This window comes from Callithrix jacchus, chromosome 4 (assembly GCF_049354715.1).
Source record: "Callithrix jacchus isolate 240 chromosome 4, calJac240_pri, whole genome shotgun sequence".
NCBI classification, from domain to species: Eukaryota; Metazoa; Chordata; class Mammalia; order Primates; family Cebidae; genus Callithrix; species Callithrix jacchus.
This window is the reverse complement of record NC_133505.1, coordinates 38,066,676-38,085,976: the sequence shown is the minus strand read 5'-3', so window position 1 is coordinate 38,085,976 and position 19,301 is coordinate 38,066,676. Positions and strand designations below refer to the sequence as shown.

Below are 19,301 nucleotides of genomic sequence, written 5' to 3'. Positions count from 1 at the left end.
TTTTTTTTATGTTTTTTTTTTTTAAATTTTTATTGGATTTTAGGTTTTGGGGTACATGAGCAGAGCATGCAAGACAGTTGCGTAGGTACACACATAGCAGTGTGCTTTGCTTTCCTTCTCTCCTTCACCCACATTTGGTATTTCTCCCCAGGCTATCCCTCCCCACCTCCCCCTCCCACTGGCCCTCCCCTTTCCCCCCAATAGACCCCAGTGTTTAGTACTCCCCTTTCTGTGTCCATGTGTTCTCATTTTTCATCACCCACCTATGAGTGAGAATATGCGGTGTTTCATTTTCTGTTCTTGTGTCAGTTTGCTGAGGATGATGTTCTCCAGATTCATCCATGTCCCTACAAACGACACAAACTCATCATTTCTGATTGCTCCTTTTTAAAGGCTCCCCTACAGGATCTCTGAGGATCTGTTGGATCAACAGCTTTTTTGTAAGATATTGTGACAATTCTGTAATCACAGCAGCTACAATTTTATAGAAGTTCCCAGTACCTTATCTGAAGGTTTCTTACATGTCAAATTATTAGTCTTGGTTGAAGGCATCTTCTGGAGTCATGGGAATAACCCAGATACTCTGGGAAAACAATGATTTCAAAATACAGTTTGTCTTGTTGACATTAGGAATTCAGAAAATTCCAGTCTGTGAAGTGAGGGAGAGGAGATACTTCCCTAGCAGGAAGAAGAGAATGTACCAAGTGCAGGGCAGTTAAAGGAACGTTTGTTTGCTTTTTTGCCAGTGGTTATGGCTGTGGTTTCATTAGTCAAATGCCTTATGCAATACGTTCTTCCTAATAAGTGTTTTTAAAGCCTCCGAAGGAAGGAGGACTTGCTACCACCATCCTCTCAGTCAAGTGGGAATAAACTTGTGAGCAGAGCAGACACCAATCAGTTCATAAAAAGTTCAATCTTCAAGTTTTGCAGAACAAATTCTGAAAACGAGAACAGTATTAGACATAGAATTTAACATATATGCTGCATGCAGAAGCTGGCATTTTAGCTTTATAGTTTACAGGTCCCACAGAATGTTCTACATTTTTTAAAATCATAAATGAAAAGCTGTCACTTAAATCGTTGAGTGGGACTAAGGTATGAAAAGAGCAATGACGGTGAGCTCAGTGGCTACATTACTAAACACAAGCATGTTTTCAGCTCTGTCTACTTGAGCTACATGAGATTTGATAACCAAATAGAAAGTGAATGGAGACAAATTCCTTACTTACCTCCTGCAGATGACACCTTCTAGTTAGCAAGTGGTAGATCCAGGACTATTGGGCTAGGAAATCTTTTGGGCTGGAGTACAAGGGTAGTTTCAGGGATAGAGAAATTAACAGGCAGAGAGGGAATCTCTGAGACTAAGAAAGACTAAGTGTGGCTGCGCCTCAACAATCTTAGTTTCAAATGTAGTTGTTGATCTTAAATTATGCACAGCAGCAATGGAATTGTCAGTCAGCCAGTGTGTCCACCTAGTCAGACACATCATTACTTTAACCACTGATGCTATTGGAAATCAGAAAACTCTGAGATGACTGTGAGGATATGTGTGTACAGATGTCTCTAGAGTGGGTGACAAATAAAGGAAACCATCTAATATTTACCCCAGGGGAGCAGGTGCATATAGGATACTATGGAATAGCAATGAAGTGATGCATTAAACCATTTTTTCTGAGAAATTTAAAAAATGTTACAATAGAAATAAAAATATCAAATGGTAGGGCACTGTGAATACAATAATGTCATATTTTAAAAGCTACAATGAGCAACAAGATGAAGTAAAAGTCATGTAGGTTAAAAGGAAGAGGTAAAACTATCTCAATTGCAGATGATAAAATCTATATATACAAATACAAAATAATTCACTAAAAATGAGTTTAGCAACTACTGAACTAATACTAAATTAGTTTAGCATGTTGGGGGGATACAAGATCAAAGTATAAAAACTGAGTGTGCTTCTATACATTATCAATTCATTAATAAAAATGCTACTAAAATTCAACTTACACAGCATTAAAAAGAATAAAATAGGAACAAAATTGAGGGTCCAGCAATACTCTTCACTTTATGGTTAATTGGTTTTTGAAAACAGTGCTAATATAATTCAGTAGGGGAAGAAATTATCTTTTCATCAAGTGGTACTGAGACAACAGGCTATCCATATGCAAAAGAATAAAGCTGGATCCCTACTTCACACCATATATAAAAAATTACCTTAAAGTGTATCGGAGACCTAAATATGAGACTTAACACTAGAAAACATAGGCATATATCTTTATGACTTTGGATTAGGTAAAAATACCTGATCTTAAATGATATGAAAGGCACTAGCAAAAAAGGGAAATAAAAGAAATTGAATATCCTCAAAATTCAAAATGTGTGTGTATCTAAAGACACCACCAAGAAAGTGAAAAGCAACGCACTGAATGGGAGAAAATGTGTGCAAATCTTCCATCTGGTAAGGAAAGGACTTGTATCTAGAATATGCAAAGAATGATCGTAACTCAGCATAATAATATTAGTAACAATAAAATGATAAATAATAAATAAAATAAAATAATAAATAATAAAATAATAAGAAGACAAATATACTGAGGCCCATAAGCACATAGAAATATGTTCAAAATCAATAACCATCAAGGAAATGTATGTTAACCCAAAAATGAGTTACTATTTCCCATCCACTAGAATGGCTATAATTGAAAAGAAAAGACTTAGTGTTGATGAGAACATGGAGATACTAGAACACTCACACTTTTCTGGTAGAAATTTAAGGGACTTAGCCCCTTTAGAAAGCAGGCCAGCAGTTGCTCAAAATGTTGAACATTGAGTCATTATATGATCAGCAATCCCCTCCCATATATACGGTATACCCAAGAGAAATGAAAACATAAATTCACATAAAAACTTCATGCCACGTTTATAGCAGGATTATTAATAATAATCCAAAATGAGAAGGACCAAAATATCACCAACTAATAAACAAATGGTGATATATTCATGCAGTGAAATATAATTAAGCAATAAAAAAGATGTGAAGTACTGATAAAGCTACAACCCACACAAACTTTGAGAACGTTATGGTAAGTGCAAAAAGACAGACACAAAAGGCCACATGTTGTATACTTTTATTACATAAAATGTTCAGAAAAGGTAAATCTGTAGAGCTAAAGCCTAACTTCTTAGGGTTAGGGATTTGGATGTGGATTTTTCTGCAGGGCTGAGAGGAGATAAAAGTGATCTGTAATTGATTGTGGTAATGGAGGCACAACTGTGAATATTCTGAAAACCACTGAATTGGATATTTTAAATGTGTGGATTTTATACTATTTAAGTTATATCTCAAGTTGTCCTGAAAATGATTAAATTACATTTAAAATGTGCCGTCTTTTGCTTAACGAAGGCTACTAATATGGTTTGCATGCAAGTGAAGAAAGTAGACATAGAGTTGACTGTTGTAATAGTAATTAGCTTAGTAAAGTGGATTTCAACTTCGTGATAGGAGAGATTTAAAAGTATATTTATGCATATTTTGATTGTTTCATTTCCTATTGTGAGTATGAATTATTTTTATACTGAAATTTTAAGAATAGAAAGTTAAAAATCTTGAAAGCTCTGTACTCAAATAAACATGCTAACAAATGATAAAGAGCTGTCTGGAATATCTTCCTAGAGAATGGGCTGAAGCACATGCATGTATAAGGAAGGCAATGGCTGAAGAATCAAGGCAGGACTACAGCGGTAGAAGAGAAGAAAAATGAAAACGGAGAGATAGAAGACAAGAAGATGACTGATGCATGAAGTGGACACTAATACTGTGAAAACCTCTTGGGGAGTCAGCAATTACCAGGTCTACGTGGGAGGGAAGCTGTCTTACAGCCCAAGATGGCCAGCCATCAGGGACATGGGACAAAATCAGAAGAGCTGTCTAGTCATTCCCTTTCTTCTCTCTCCAACATTCCAGCAAGATTATTGACTAATTTACAGTCGTTGGACATTGAAGAATCAGTACAATTTGGAGACATTGGGACCACAGACAGAAAATTTTTGATATCTTCTTGATGTAGTGAGCTGTCTTCCTGTATCAGAAAAACAGACTCACTCTGGTATTTTAGGAATAAAGTATGTAATATAGAAATAAGAGCATACACTAATGTTTGGAAACCAGGGGTAGCAAATATTGGCAAAGTCATGCGACAGGCAGAATAATGGTCTGTATCCTGATATGTAAAAAACATATGTCTGTATCCTGGAATGTACAAAAATGTTTCCTAGTAGGAGAAAAGGAACTCTTCAGATGTGATTAAGCTGTGGCTCCTGAGATGGGAAGATTATCCTGGATTGAAGGCAGCTTCAATGTAATCACAATAGTCCTTGTAAGTGAAAGGAGTAGAGACAGCATCAGAGTTAGAGATGTCACAACAGAATCAGGTCAAAGTGATGTGACTGCTGACTTGGAAGATGGAGGAAGAGACCAAGAGCCAAAGAATGCAGGCAGTCCCAAGACCAGAAAGGGTGAGGAAACTATTTTCCCTTAGGGCCTCAGAAGAAATGCAGCTCTGATAACACATTGATTTTAGCCGTTTTTGACTTCACACCTCCAGAACTGTAAGAGAATAAATGTTGTATTAGCATTCAGACTAAATTTTGAATTACAAATCAGCCCTATATTTATTATTATTTTTATTTCAATAGTTTCAGTGAGGGGGGTAGAAAGAACGCTGAGGGTTCTGAGTGATCAAGACCCAGTGTTAATAGGTTGTTTCTGGTTATGTGGGTGAGTTATTCAGTACTGAATTCTGAAATGTTGGTGTACCATCATCCAAGCACTGTACTCTGTACCCAAAATTGTGTTTTATCCCTCACCCTCTTCCCAACCTCCCCACAACAAGTCCCCACAGCCCATTATATCATTTTGTAAGTTTTGCATCCTCATAGCTTAGCTCTCATTTATAAGTGAGAACATTCAGTATTTGGTTTCTCCATTCCTCAGTTACTTCACTTATGATAATAAGTTCCAGCTCCATCCAAGTTGCTGTATAAGACATTATTTCATTCCTTTTTATAGCTGAATAGTATTCCATGGTGTATTTACACCACATTTTCTTTATACACCCACTGGTCGATGGGCACTTAGGTTGGCTCCATATCCTTGCAACTGTGAATTGTGCTGCTATAAACATGCACATGCATGTGTCTTTTCCATATAATGACTTACATTTCTTTGGGTAGATACACAGTGTACGATGCTGGAATAAATGGTAGATCTAGTTTTAGTTCTTTAAGGAATCTTCATAGTTTTTTCCAAAGTGGTTGTACTAGTTTACATTCTCACCACGAGCAGTGTAAGAGTGTTCTCTTCTAACCACATCTATGCCAGCATCTACTATTTTTTGGCTTTTTAATTATGCTCATTATTGCAGGAGTAAGGTGGCATCTCGTGGTTGACCCCACATTTATTTAGGCAATTTACTATGTGTCAGGCTCTCCTAAGCCTCAGTGAGTGAAACATCAAAGATTCCACAACAGGATTGAAAAAACTGGGAAACGCAAGTTACTATAATTAGTGTGGGAAAACTGCTTCCAGGAGGATGCAATGTCTAAACAGAGGCCCGGATGAGGAACACAGTGAACCCAGGCGAATGGCAGGAGAAATCTTTCAGGAATCAGTATCACAAACAGAGGCTCAGAAGAAAGAGCACACAGGGAGTCTGGGGAGCTGTCAGCAGTTCAGGGTGGAGATTAGAGAGAAAGGAGCACAGGGACAGAAAGCAAGGTTGGAGCGGTGAGCAGGTTCAATGGCTGAGGCTGGTGGGTTTGGGGAGAACCTTGGCTTTTATCCTGAGGACAATGTGCAGCATTGGCAACACTGAAATCAGGAAGAACCTTGATCAGATCTGCATTCCAGAAGAATCACTCTGGTGAAGTCTGAAGAATGAACTGAGAGATGCTAGATTGGATGCACGGAGAAAAAGAGGTTTGGGGAAATCCTGGGGGCAACTATAGGGAGAATATTAGGATGTAGGAAAGGGTTGAAAGGACCCTGAGAGTTCTGAGTGATCAAGACCCAGTGTTTCACACATGGAAAATGAGGTGGAAAAGGAAAAAGGGCCCCAGTTGTAAAGCACCCCACCTGGAAAAATGACATAAAACAAGGGAATTTGGCCCATGACATCAGAGTTTGTTGGGCTCACATATTATTAAGTGATCAGGGAGGAGTTTACTTGAGTTCACCTCTACAAACAGGGATTGAGTGCCAGGTATGGTGTCATATGAAACATAAGGAAATGAAAGGTATATGCGTTATATCTTTGTGACCTACATGTCTGGTCCTGCTTTCAGAACGATGCCAATCCCCGACTTTCCAGAACCCCCACTAATTTTGTCTCGTGCCCATGTGGGAAGTGAGCTGAGGCTTGGCAAGAGGATTTGAGCTTATATGGTCCATAAAATAGTAGAATGATTTCTTTAGAAGACACCAATTTCCTAATTAAATTGACTAATCCATACAAGAGAAATAAAATTAATAAAAAATAAACTGAGTGAAGGAAAAGAAATCAACAAAGTGTAATTGCCAGAAGTAAGTTTGTGGGCATCTGCATGAAAACAAGCTTGAAGAAATAGTGAGAGCAGATTTGCCTGACAGTATAACACACAGATGAAAAAAACAGATAGGTTTAGTGGTGGTGCTTCTTTAGAGATGCAGGATGTGTGAAAAGTAATAGAGAAAAATATTTGGAGAGAAAGCCGTCTTAGCTTCACACAGAATCCTAGACCAGTTTTTCCCATGGGCATCTCTGATTCTTGTAACCAGGGCTTTGCTTTCATAAACACAGCTCAGTTCTGCAGATTACGTGGTCCAGCCAGGACCTGGGTTTTTAATGATCTTGTTCAGTGATGGTCTGGCCTCTGCATACAGACCCTAAGATGATGCCCAGTGATTTTGTCTCTTGACATCTCATCCAGCTGAGAACTGGTGAGACCTATAATTTGCCTCTAACCAATAGAATGTGGCAAAAATGATGTCACTTCTGTGATGAGGTCATGTGAGAGCCCACTTCTGTATTACTAGATGACTGTCTTCTGCCTTCTTTGTTTGCAAGTCTTGATGAAACAGAAAGGCCCATGTAGCAAGGAACTGAAGTCAGCCTCTGGCAACCAGCCAGTAAGAAATTGAGGCTGGCAATCTAATGGGCATGGAGGAATGAATCCTGCCAACAATTGCTTGAGCTTGGAAGTGGATCCTTCCCCAGTTCAGCCTCCATATAAGACCCAGCCATGGCACTCTGAAGAAAATCATGTGAGAAAGCTGCATAGCTGTGTCTTGACTCCTAACCCATAGAAATGTGGGATAATACATGTGTGTTGTTGTAAGTTGCTAAGTTTGTGGTTATTTCTTACACACCAATAGATAGCTGAAAACACCTCCCACAGCTTTCACTGAGTCAAGCGACCCCTGGGAGCAGTTAGAACTTCTCTCATCCCCTTCCCTATGGCAGCCCTTATCCTTCTCCTAGGTGGACATCCCACTTTCTCTTTACCAGTGTAAACATCAAGTTCTCTTACTATCTCCATTGCTCTCCTCTCACACCATCCAGGAGGCCCCACTAGGGACTGGCAGGCAGAGAGAAGGAAGTACCGGGGTGGTCTGGGGTATGGCTAGACCCCTTTTCATGGTTTGCCGTTTAGTGCAGGTATTATCAGATGGAAGAAAAAAGGTCAGAAAACAGCAGGGATTGGAAGGACGTGAGTGAATACTCCGTGGCTTTCAGGCCCATGTGGGCTGTGAAATAAAACAGTGATGCATAGACTCTCCGTGGCTGGTGTTTACCGTTCAGCATTCTAGATAGGGCACCTCATGCACCATGATGCAAACACCATTGACACCCTCCAGGGCAGATATAAACCTCCCTTTCCCCTGCCTCCAGCAAGTTATGGGTCACTTCAAGCCTGGTGACTCCCCCGTTGGGACTGCGGCAAATGCAATAGACTCCAGTTAAGTCTCTGTGCCTGGAGAAGAAAGGGAAGCTGGTCAGAGTCCTCAGGAGGAGGTGACCCACTGGAAGCCAGTGGACAGGTATGAGGGCGAGTGTGACAGAGCAGTTACTTGGGCTCAGCAGTCAGACTGTCTTCTTAGAGTCATGGGTCAGACCACTGATGGTTACTAAACTTCCTAGTGACCTCAGTTTCCTTGTCTGTAAAATGGGGTTGATAGTTGTCTTTAAAATCGGGCTCTTGTGAAGTTATTTAATCATTTAATGCATATAAATCCCTTAGGAAAGTGACTGACACTTTTTTCAAGGCACAGTCTTGTAAAATAGTGGGACTCATCCATTTAGCTCCTGTTTCCTTATTCCAAGTATGATGAGGACCAGTTCTCCCCAACATTTATCCTGATACCCCCCCATCGCTCAGATGGAGAGCTGTTTTGTTCCTTACAATCAATGTTGTGGGGGGTAACCAGGAAAAGTCCAGAGTGGTGCCAAGTATGAGGAAGTCACAGAGCAACACACACACACACACACACACACACACACACACCACACACCCATTCATGCTTATGTACATAAATATGTACAGACACATACATATACACACTGAAAAACACACACATACACATAGATGCCTATACCTGTTTATACATCCATATGTACACAGACCCGACATACGCACCTTACACACTTTCTTTCAATTTGCCAATTCAGTTTGGGGCCTGGGTTATTCCAACTCAATCTCTTTTAATAAATTTAGGAATCTGAAGGAGAAGAACCTGAGTATTTTTATCCCACAAGAGACAGACCCACTTTTAAGACACTGTAGGACTTTCTGAGCCCCATGTGGCCCTGCTCCTGGAAGCTCATGGAGGAGTGGGAAAATCTGACTTTAGATCAAGGTCCTGGCATCCAGAGGCAGTCACAGGAACTGGTCTTCCCTGGGTACTAGGCCTCCAGGAGTCCAGCAGGCCCCCTTCCTCCTACCTCACCTGTGGCTTCTCAGCCTGCCTTCCACAGCCAGGGCCCCTCCCAGGCTTTGCTGCACAGCAGGAGTCTCCACCAGCTCCAGAAGAAACAGGGACAAAGTTTAACTCAACTCCCTCGGGTGAGGCATCGTCAGGTCCAGCTTTTTGGTTCTAACATTGGTGATATCACTTTTCAGTATTAAAATATCTGTTTCTTTTCTAATTTGCAAAAAGGTTTATACCATTTGATACTCATATGTGCTATGTTCTATTAGAACCTAGCAGTCCTTTGCGGTTCTTTCACCCACTGCGTCTCTGCTGATTCCGTTCCTGGCCGTTTCCTGGTGTTTCACCTTCTGGTTGGGTTAAAGAGTACATGAAATTGTTGGGCACAGAGGACCAGGGAGAGAAAGACTGGCGGACCCAAGTACATCACTGTTGACAAGGGTAACTACTGTCCTTTCCTATTTACCTCCCTGCACTTCTTCTCTCTGTCCTCCCTCCCCACCCACCCTCAGGACAACGGCAGGAGCCTGGGCAGAATCCCGAACCTCACAAGGGAAAGGCTGAGGAGGAGGTGGGGACTGTTTGGGTCTCCTCTTCTCTCCAATAGGGACGCCTCCAGGGAACATAATTCCAGCTCCGGGGTGTCCTGACGCGCGGTCCCGAGGACCCCAGTACCTGCCTGCAGCAGCATCTCCTTGTCATGCTCCAGGTGTCTGAGCAGCCACCTAGTGCAGTGACCCATCAGGGGTTCCCTTGTGGCATCCGCGATCCAGAACCTCTTCCAGGTGCACTAGATCCTCCGAGCTGTGCTTTGGGGCGCTGTCCAGGCCTGTAGGTCCTAATTCAGAGACATGAAATCTCCCTGTCGTATGCTGACTGAAAGCGTCCCCTGAGTAAGGTCCCGTCTGGAGCCACCACCCAGACGCGCAGCAGCATCTGCAGGTGTGGGGCCCTGGACCTGCCCCGGGGTGAGCCCGAGGGGGGACGGAAGAGGAGGGAGGTCGCCCCGCCCACCCTAGCTCCTCCCTCTTTCTGTGATTAGTCACAGCCGAAGTCAGTCATGATCCAGATTGAAGGAGAAACCGGTAGCAAAATGTCCCCAGAGCTTCCCCGATCCGCGAGGAGTCAGCTGAGGCCCCGCCCCCAACGCCTGGGAGACCCGGACCCGTCAGTGTGGGGTGGGAGTGACACCTGTGCCCGGAGCCTGACGTCACTCACCGGCTGGCCCTGGTGGTGGTGCCGGCCCAGAAACCTCAGGGCCCTCAGTAACACACTCCCTGCGGTCTTCAAGAACTTTCCTCAGGGCGCCCACAGTCCTGCCCCATCTTCTCCACCCGCGGCACCCGCGGCTTCACACTCGTATCCTCTCCACGGCTGTGGAGGTGCAGGAACCGCGTATCGCCCAGGAAAGGCGCCGCTGAGGACCCCAGGGCGCACGTGGTGGAGGGAGGCGGAGCCCGGTGGCCTCCAAGTACCCCGAAGTGCCGGCCTGGGCCCCGGGAACCCACACAATTGGGCGGGAGAGGCGCAGGGAGCCTGAGACCCCGCCCTGTCCCCTCGGGTCCCCACCCGCCCCCGGTCTTGGAGACAAGCTAGCTCCACTTCCCCGCGGGGACCCAGCCTCCCGGGCTCCCTCCCATGCCCTGGGAGCTTCTTACTGAGTGTAGAGAGCTGGGGAGGGGACAGAGGGACAAGAACTAGGGGAGGGTGGCGTAGGGCAGCTCAGCTGGGAGAAACGACCTAAGGAGTCTGCAGACCACAGCCTGGGGCGGAGGCGCCACCGGAGGAGCTGCTGAGCCCCGCAGGCCGCCCTTTCCCTCCAGCCTCCCCAGCCCAGTTCATCCGGATCCTCTCCTCACCAGCCCAGGTCTCCGCAAAGTCAGGGCCCACAGAGGCGCAGGATGGGGTTCCGGGACGCGGGATCCGGCTTCTCTGGGTATCTTGAAGTCCAGGGAGGATCCTGGAGATCTCCCAGTTTATGAAGCTCATTCTCCACTCACTCTGATGGCTCCTCTAGAACCCAGGACCCAACGGTCCATCCAGGGAGAAAAACAAGAGCAAAGGTGGTCATGAGGTCAGGGAAACTCCCGCAGAATTCTCAGGAGAGGAAAGTCTTCACAGCTGCAGCTTTGGCTGGGTTAGTCTTCCCCGCCCAGCCACCAGTCCTAGAGCTTGAGATGCTTAAGTTTAAACCAGAGACTCTGAATATTTTCCTTGAGTGACTTAATCCTTGTCTTTCTCTCCTGGAATCGTGGGTCCATCAGAGTCATCCACTCTGCGCGGTCTCCTTCTTCTCTCACTCGTCTCTCTCCCTGAGCTGGACTCCACCACCCTCACATTATGGAAAAGTGAAGTGTCGGGAGCATGGCCCTGGGGCAGGATTGTAGGGGTGCAAACCCAGCTCCACTCTTGTTTGTGTGTGACCTTCGTTCCTGTTGCGTTATCTATAAAAGGGAAAAATAACAGGCACAAGTCATAGATGTGTAGTTAGAATAAAATCAGTTTGTATTTTTAAAGTGCTAAGACCACTAATTGGCACATAGCACAATGAAAGTGTAAAATATTGTCACTGTTGTCATTCCTTTAGGCCCTTTTTCTTGAGCTCTTCCTCTTCTCTTTGGGTTCCCTCAAAAATTTACGCTCTGTTGGAAGTTGATGTCAGCAAGAGACCTCCATCCACCGGGGAAATGCTGGCTCACGGTGGGGCCTCCCTTTTAGCAAAGGAAAAACGTGGTGGTGGACCAGTAGCCAGTGAGTCAGAGACCATTTTATTTAAAAAGGATCACCTGCCTAGAATTAACTCCATTTTGATAAGGACATGCATCTCACAGATAAGTCTAATGTCATTTGTCAGGAGACTGCTTTGATTTGTTTGTGTAGAACTTACTCTAATGCCTTTCACAGAGTCTTGCAACACATTTCAAATCCCTGGTTCTCATTTCACACCATCTGCCTCATGCAGTGAAGATGATGAGAAGTGTCTTCATACTGTACTCCCACATTTGTCTACCAGAGTCATAGTCATATATTACATATGTAGGTATTTTTCCTAGAAGTTTGAGTTTTATTGATATATATTTTAATCTGGAATAGATAGGCTTTAGCTACCATTTTTGTTTTTATGACCCCTAACTTACACATGCTTAAGGGGTCACTACTGATACTTATGCATTTTCTCTCTTGGGAACATTGAGATAAAATCTGTACACTGTACTTTAGTTTTCAGCAATTACTAATTAGGTAATTTGGATCACCCCTCCCATTGAGTACTACTGGACAAGTGGGAAAAGAGTACATATTTGAAAAATCTGATTGAAGGTACAGATGGGCTAACCAAGCAGTGAAGATTTGCCAGGCCAGGACCCAGGAGAAGGCAGAAGTCTAGAATGTGGGGCTGCTTTTGTCTTGGGTGATGTTTGCTGGTCTGGGCAGAGTCTGAGACCCTCGAGATCTAGGGGATAAAGGCTACATCTAAAGGCTGCAGGGTGCATATGGAGCACCATAAATTCCTGGGTTTAGGATGGGTCCCAAAGGGCTGACCTGCAAGAGCAACCCAGTCAGTGCTCAGGAGTTACAGCTCAACTTTTGTTTGTTTGGTCCAGCAGTTTTCACTGCCCTTTTTAAACATTGTAATTGAGGATCTTCCCAGTGTCTTAAAGGGAGAAAATAAGTACACATAAATTGATTTGAAAAGAAGGTACGGAACTCTTATAATTCGCAAATGATAATATGCTGAATGCAGAAAATATAATGATTAGAACCTTCTTGAACTTAATAAGATAGCTTTGTATGGCAAGTAGAAAAAATGATAGGGCTGTTTTGCACAGATAGAAGGTGAAAATTTAAAATATTGATACCGCAAAAGTGCATACATATAAACTTCTAGATCTAAACCTAACAAATTCTGTACAAGATATCAATTGAGATATTTAAAAAACCCTCGGAGTAATTAAAGAAGACAATGAATTAACTGAATAAATTTACCAAGATCCTGGCTTGGATGATTCGATATTGTCACGATATTTATTTACTAAAGTACTCTTGGAACTCAAATACATCTCAATCAAATTTTTATCAAGCATTTTTTGTGACATTAAGCTGATTTTAAGGCTTATATATAAATATGAACGAAATAGCTATGTCACTCTAAAGAATAATGAGCAGAGAGAGTGTCCTTAGCAGATACTAAGAATTATATTAGAGGTATTTTAATAAGAGAGTCGGGGTGTTGACACAGGGGCAGCAAACTAGATCTTTGGAACAGAATAGAAAGCCCTGAACATGTGTAAAGCAGAGGTAAACTTAAAGATCAGCAGGTCAAGGAGAACTAGTGATTAATTTGAGAACAATTGGATATCAATATGGAAAATGCAATTGTACTCATCTCTTGTGAAAGATTCTTTAAAATAATATAGTAGAACAACTTCATTACTTTAGTGTAGGGAAAGATTTTTATATAGGTTACAACAAAGTATTAACCCCAGGGTAACCTTTGACAGAACTAGACATTAAAGTAGAGCTGGATTATCTTGGGATGATGAAAGTGTTCTAAAATTAAATATGTTGATTTAAAACTCTGAATATGTGAAAAATCATTGAATCATATACTTTAGATGGATGAGTAGTATGCAATTTGTATCTCAATAAAGTTTAATGAAGAAAATATAATGAGATATTTTGACAAATCCACTAGAATTTCTAAATAAAAATCTTTGACTATTCCAAATATTAATGAGAATACGGCCCATCAAGAGCTGCCACACTGCTTGCCACAGCCACTTTGTCTAGCAGTGTGGCATCTTCTCTTTGAGTGGGATACACACACACACACACACCCACACACACACACACACACCAGGAATTGCACTCCTAGGCGTACAGTTTTGAGAGATATGTGCTCGTTGTGCCAACATACATTTGCAAGAATGCTTATAACAACATTGTTTATAATTTTTAAAATGTGGACACAAATGAAATGATCATCAATGAGATAAGGGTGAATTTAATGTACGGTTTATTTATTCAATGAAATGTTACAAACAGTACACCCTACAGACACTGATAACAACTTGGCAAACATACATTTGATCTACAATAAGGTCTTGTAAGAATACAGACAGCATGATGTCATTTGTATGAAAAACAAAACTTTTATAAAGTGTGAGAAAACCTATGTTGTTTTAGAGATATATGCATCGGGGTAAAGCTTTAAAGAAAGGCGTGAACAGGATTCCTGTGAAATCAGGATGAGGGTGAACTCTCAGGACAGCAAAGGGATTGTTATTGCTACGGGAATGGGTGTGTAAACTTTTTTTTTTTTCCTGACTTTTGTTTCTTTTTCACATGGATCATCCCTTTAAAACCATATGTTAAAATGTAAATATAATTCATGACCTTCACTTTTGGTTATACCTTACAGTGTAAAACTGGTAATAATAAAATAAAAGTAATTTTAAGTACTTATCTGTAATTGGAAAAATTAACCTTTATTTCCAAAAAAGATGGGCTCCCCACTGCACCACTCATCAGAGAAGAGACTATGCCTTGGAATGGGAGCTCGAAGTTGTCAGCATCCTGTAATTATACTCAGGATTTCGTCCTTAAACACTGCAACACTGCTGTCCACCTCCCTTCTGCGGTGATGGAATTCCTGCATCTGTGCTGTTCATTACAGCAGTCACCGGCCACTCATGAATTCTGAGTACTTGAAATGTGGCTAGTACAAGTGAGAAACTGGCTTTTAAAACTTATATAATTTTAATTGATTTACTGCTGTGTGGACAAGGCAGCTTTACAGAAACAAAATGCAGCATCTACTGTCTCTGTCTTTTTGTTCAGCCATCTATCATGTGAATGACAGCTTCACTGTTACTAGCCAATTCCAAAGAAAAATGGAATTGCAACTTCTTCAGAGGGTAGACTTGCTTAAACTCAGTAACTAATAAAATACCCAAACCACCTTGTTTATCTCTGTTCTGAGTACTTTTTTATTTCTTTTCATTTTTTTCTATTACTTTGAGCAAAAATCAAGAAATGAATTCTTATTTGTATGTGAAATAAATGGGTTTTCCAACAAGAAATTTTGCGGTAAGGTGAGAAATTTATTCTAAATATAGTTCTCTACTTTCAAATGTTTCATACAAGCTGCTTATAATTCCTAATGTTTGGCTACTATCGTGTAAATATTTTTCAAATCATCTGAAATTTTAAAATATAGCAATATAATTCTAGCCTGTGTGTGAAAAAAAGATTGAAAACAAGGTAAATCTGTGTTAGCTTGTTAAATTATTTGTTACAATATAAGAGTGCTGTACAATGTACCAAGTTTAATGTAAAAGGTGATAAACACCTCACACAGCTCATTAAATTAATCAGAAACATTTCACTGTGAATGCAGAAGGGGAAATGAACAGAATTTTAAATACATTGAGCATGTGCAAAGGATCAGGACTTTGAATTTGGTATTATATAGATATTTACAGAGACTTTAGCACTTAATATGTCTCAGGCACAGTTCTAGGTGCCTTCGATACCTTAAAATACATTTAATCCTTGCTTCAACTTTAAGAAGTATCCACCATGCTCATCCCAATTTAAAGATGAGTAGTAACTTTGTGTAACTCCAGCCAAGGGCATGATAAGCTTTTATAATTCTTTTGTAGTTTTTATTCCTAGAACACTTCTTTCATTCATCTTTTTTCAAATTAATCTTCAGATACACCTAACAACTGGTTATGTTTTGTATGACAAATTTTTATCATTCATTTATACTGATTTAGCTTAGCATTAAAGGTTTATGGAATTTTCTTTTAGTTTGTCAATTAGAAAAAAGACTAACATTTACTTCTTGTTGATATTCCCCAAACTTCATAGTACACAACAGCTTCTCCCAAATAGTATGCCACATAATCCGTTCAAGGTTGAACTGCTAACACTAAGATTTTGCATTGACATTTTATTCTCACTCTGTTGCCCAGGCTGGAGTGCAGTGGCACCATCATAGCTTGCTGCAGTCTTGAACCCCTGGACTGAAGGAATCCTCCTGTGTCAGCCTCTTGAGTAGCTAGGACTACAAGGCATGCCTCACCATGCCTGGCTTGACATTTTATTTTATCAGATAGCAGAGTGAAGCACTTGCATTACAAAAATAAAATACATAAAAATTACGACTTTGCCAGTCTAACATATGACCTCAAATGGTAGTGGTTAAATTAGGAGCTAGTGAGGCATCTTCCAACAGGTTTTTCAAAATAAAATTTTAAAGGCAGTGTCTTTGTTTATTTCTACTACTGCCCATAGGTTTAGTTGTGGTCCTGCTATAGCATTTGGTAAGAAAACTTCCCTGAGTTTTTCTTTTTTTTTTTTTTAATTTTTTATTGGATTTTAGGTTTTGGGGTACATGAGCAGAGCATGCAAGACAGTTGCGTAGGTACACACATGGCAGTGTGCTTTGCTTTTCTTCTCCCCTTCACCCACATTTGGCATTTCTCCCCAGGCTATCCCTCCCCACCTCCCCCTCCCACTGGCCCTCCCCTTTTCCCCCCAATAGACCCCAGTGTTTAGTACTCCCCTCTCTGTGTCCATGTGTTCTCATTTTTCATCACCCACCTATGAGTGAGAATATGCGGTGTTTCATTTTCTGTTCTTGTGTCAGTTTGCTGAGGATGATGTTCTCCAGATTCATCCATGTCCCTACAAACGACACAAACTCATCATTTCTGATTGCTGCATAATATTCCATGGTGTATATGTGCCACATTTTTCCAATCCAGTCTATTATCAATGGGCATTTGGGTTGATTCCAGGTCTTTGCTATTGTAAACAGTGCTGCAATGAACATTCGTGTACATGTGTCCTTATAGTAGAACGATTTATAGTCTTTTGGATATATACCCAGTAATGGGATTGCTGGGTCAAATGGAATTTCTATTTCTAAGGCCTTGAGGAATTGCCACACTGTCTTCCACAATGGTTGAACTAATTTACACTCCCACCAACAGTGTAAAAGTGTTCCTTTTTCTCCACATCCTCTCCAGCATCTGTTGTCTCCAGATTTTTTAATGATCGCCATTCTAACTGGCGTGAGATGGTATCTCAATGTGGTTTTGATTTGCATCTCTCTGATGACCAGTGACGATGAGCATTTTTTCATATGATTGTTGGCCTCATATATGTCTTCTTTCGTAAAGTATCTGTTCATATCCTTTGCCCACTTTTGAATGGGCTTGTTTGTTTTTTTCCTGTAAATCTGTTTGAGTTCTTTGTAAATTCTGGATATCAGCCCTTTGTCAGATGGGTAGACTGCGAAAATTTTTTCCCATTCTGTTGGTTGCCGATCCACTCTAGTGACTGTTTCTTTTGCCGTGCAGAAGCTGTGGAGTTTCATTAGGTCCCATTTGTCTATTTTGGCTTTTGTTGCCAATGCTTTTGGTGTTTTGTTCATGAAGTCCTTGCCTACTCCTATGTCCTGGATAGTTTTGCCTAGATTTCCTTCTAGGGTTTTTATGGTGCCAGGTCTTATGTTTAAGTCTTTAATCCATCTGGAGTTAATTTTAGTGTAAGGTGTCAGGAAGGGGTCCAGTTTCTGCTTTCTGCACATGGCTAGCCAGTTTTCCCAACACCATTTGTTAAACATGGAATCCTTTCCCCATTGCTTGTTTTTGTCAGGTTTATCAAAGATTGTATAGTTGTATGTATGTTGTGTTGCCTCCAGTGTCTCTGTTTTGTTCCATTGGTCTATATCTCTGTTTTGGTACCAGTACCATGCTGTTTTGATTACTGTAGCCTTGTAGTATAGTTTGAAATCCGGTAGTGTGATGCCCCCTGCTGTGTTCTTTTTGCTTAGAATTGACTTGGCTATGCGGGCTCTCTTTTGGTTCCATATGAAGTTCATGGTGGTTTTTTCCAGTTCTGTGAAGAAAGTCAATGGTAGCTTGATGGGGATAGCGTTGATTCTGTAAATTACTTTGGGCAGTATAGCCATTTTCACGATATTAATTCTTCCTAACCACGAACAAGGAATGTTTCTCCATCTGTTTGTGTCCTCTCTGATTTCGTTGAGCAGTGGTTTGTAGTTCTCCTTGAAGAGGTCTCTTACGTTCCTTGTGAGCTGTATTCCAAGGTATTTTATTCTTTTTGTAGCAATTGCGAATGGCAGTTCGCTCTTGATTTGGCTTTCTTTAAGTCTGTTGTTGGTGTAGACGAATGCTTGTGATTTTTGCACATTGATTTTATATCCTGAGACTTTGCTGAAGTTGCTTATCAGTTTCAGGAGTTTTGGGGCTGAGGCAATGGGGTCTTCTAGGTATACTATCATGTCGTCTGCATATAGAGACAATTTGGCTTCCACCTTTCCTATTTGAATACCCTTTATTTCTTTTTCTTGCCTGATTGCTCTGGCTAGAACTTCCAGTACTATATTGAATAAAAGTGGTGAGAGAGGGCATCCTTGTCTAGTGCCAGATTTCAAAGGGAATGCTTCCAGTTTTTGCCCATTCAGTATGATATTGGCTGTTGGTTTGTCGTAAATAGCTTTTATTACTTTGAGATACGTTCCATCGATACCAAGTTTATTGAGGGTTTTTAGCATAAAGGGCTGTTGAATTTTGTCAAATGCCTTCTCTGCGTCAATTGAGATAATCATGTGGTTTTTGTTTTTGGTTCAGTTTATGTGGTGAATTACGTTGATAGACTTGCGTATGTTGAACCAGCCTTGCATCCCTGGGATGAATCCTACTTGATCATGATGAATAAGTTTTTTGATTTGCTGTTGCAATCGGCTTGCCAACATTTTATTGAAGATTTTTGCATCTATGTTCATCATGGATATTGGCCTGAAGTTTTCTTTTCTCGTTGGGTCTCTGCCAGGTTTTGGTATCAGGATGATGTTGGTCTCATAAAATGATTTGGGAAGGATTCCCTCTTTTTGGATTGTTTGAAATAGTTTTAGAAGGAATGGTACCAGCTCCTCCTTGTGTGTCTGGTAGAATTCGGCTGTGAACCCGTCTGGACCTGGGCTTTTGTTGTGTGGTAGGCTCTTAATTGCTGCCTCAACTTCAGACCTTGTTATTGGTCTATTCATAGTTTCAGCTTCCTCCTGGTTTAGGCTTGGGAGGACACAGGAGTCCAGGAATTTATCCATTTCTTCCAGGTTTACTAGTTTATGCGCATAGAGTTGTTTGTAATATTCTCTGATGATGGTTTGAATTTCTGTGGAATCTGTGGTGATTTCCCCTTTATCATTTTTTATTGCATCTATTTGGTTGTTCTCTCTTTTCTTTTTAATCAATCTGGCTAGTGGTCTGTCTATTTTGTTGATCTTTTCAAAAAACCAGCT

General features: G+C 41.2%; 1 long non-coding RNA gene across 1 annotated transcript; it reads right to left on the bottom strand.

The window, feature by feature from the left end:
• On the bottom strand, window positions 1-9,977 carry LOC144582315 (uncharacterized). The gene is made up of 2 exons (XR_013534781.1): window positions 9,641-9,977; window positions 1-938 (listed from the first exon to the last, which is right to left on the bottom strand). It is a non-coding gene; the product is annotated as an uncharacterized LOC144582315 (long non-coding RNA).
• Window positions 9,978-19,301: the final 9,324 nt, after the last annotated feature.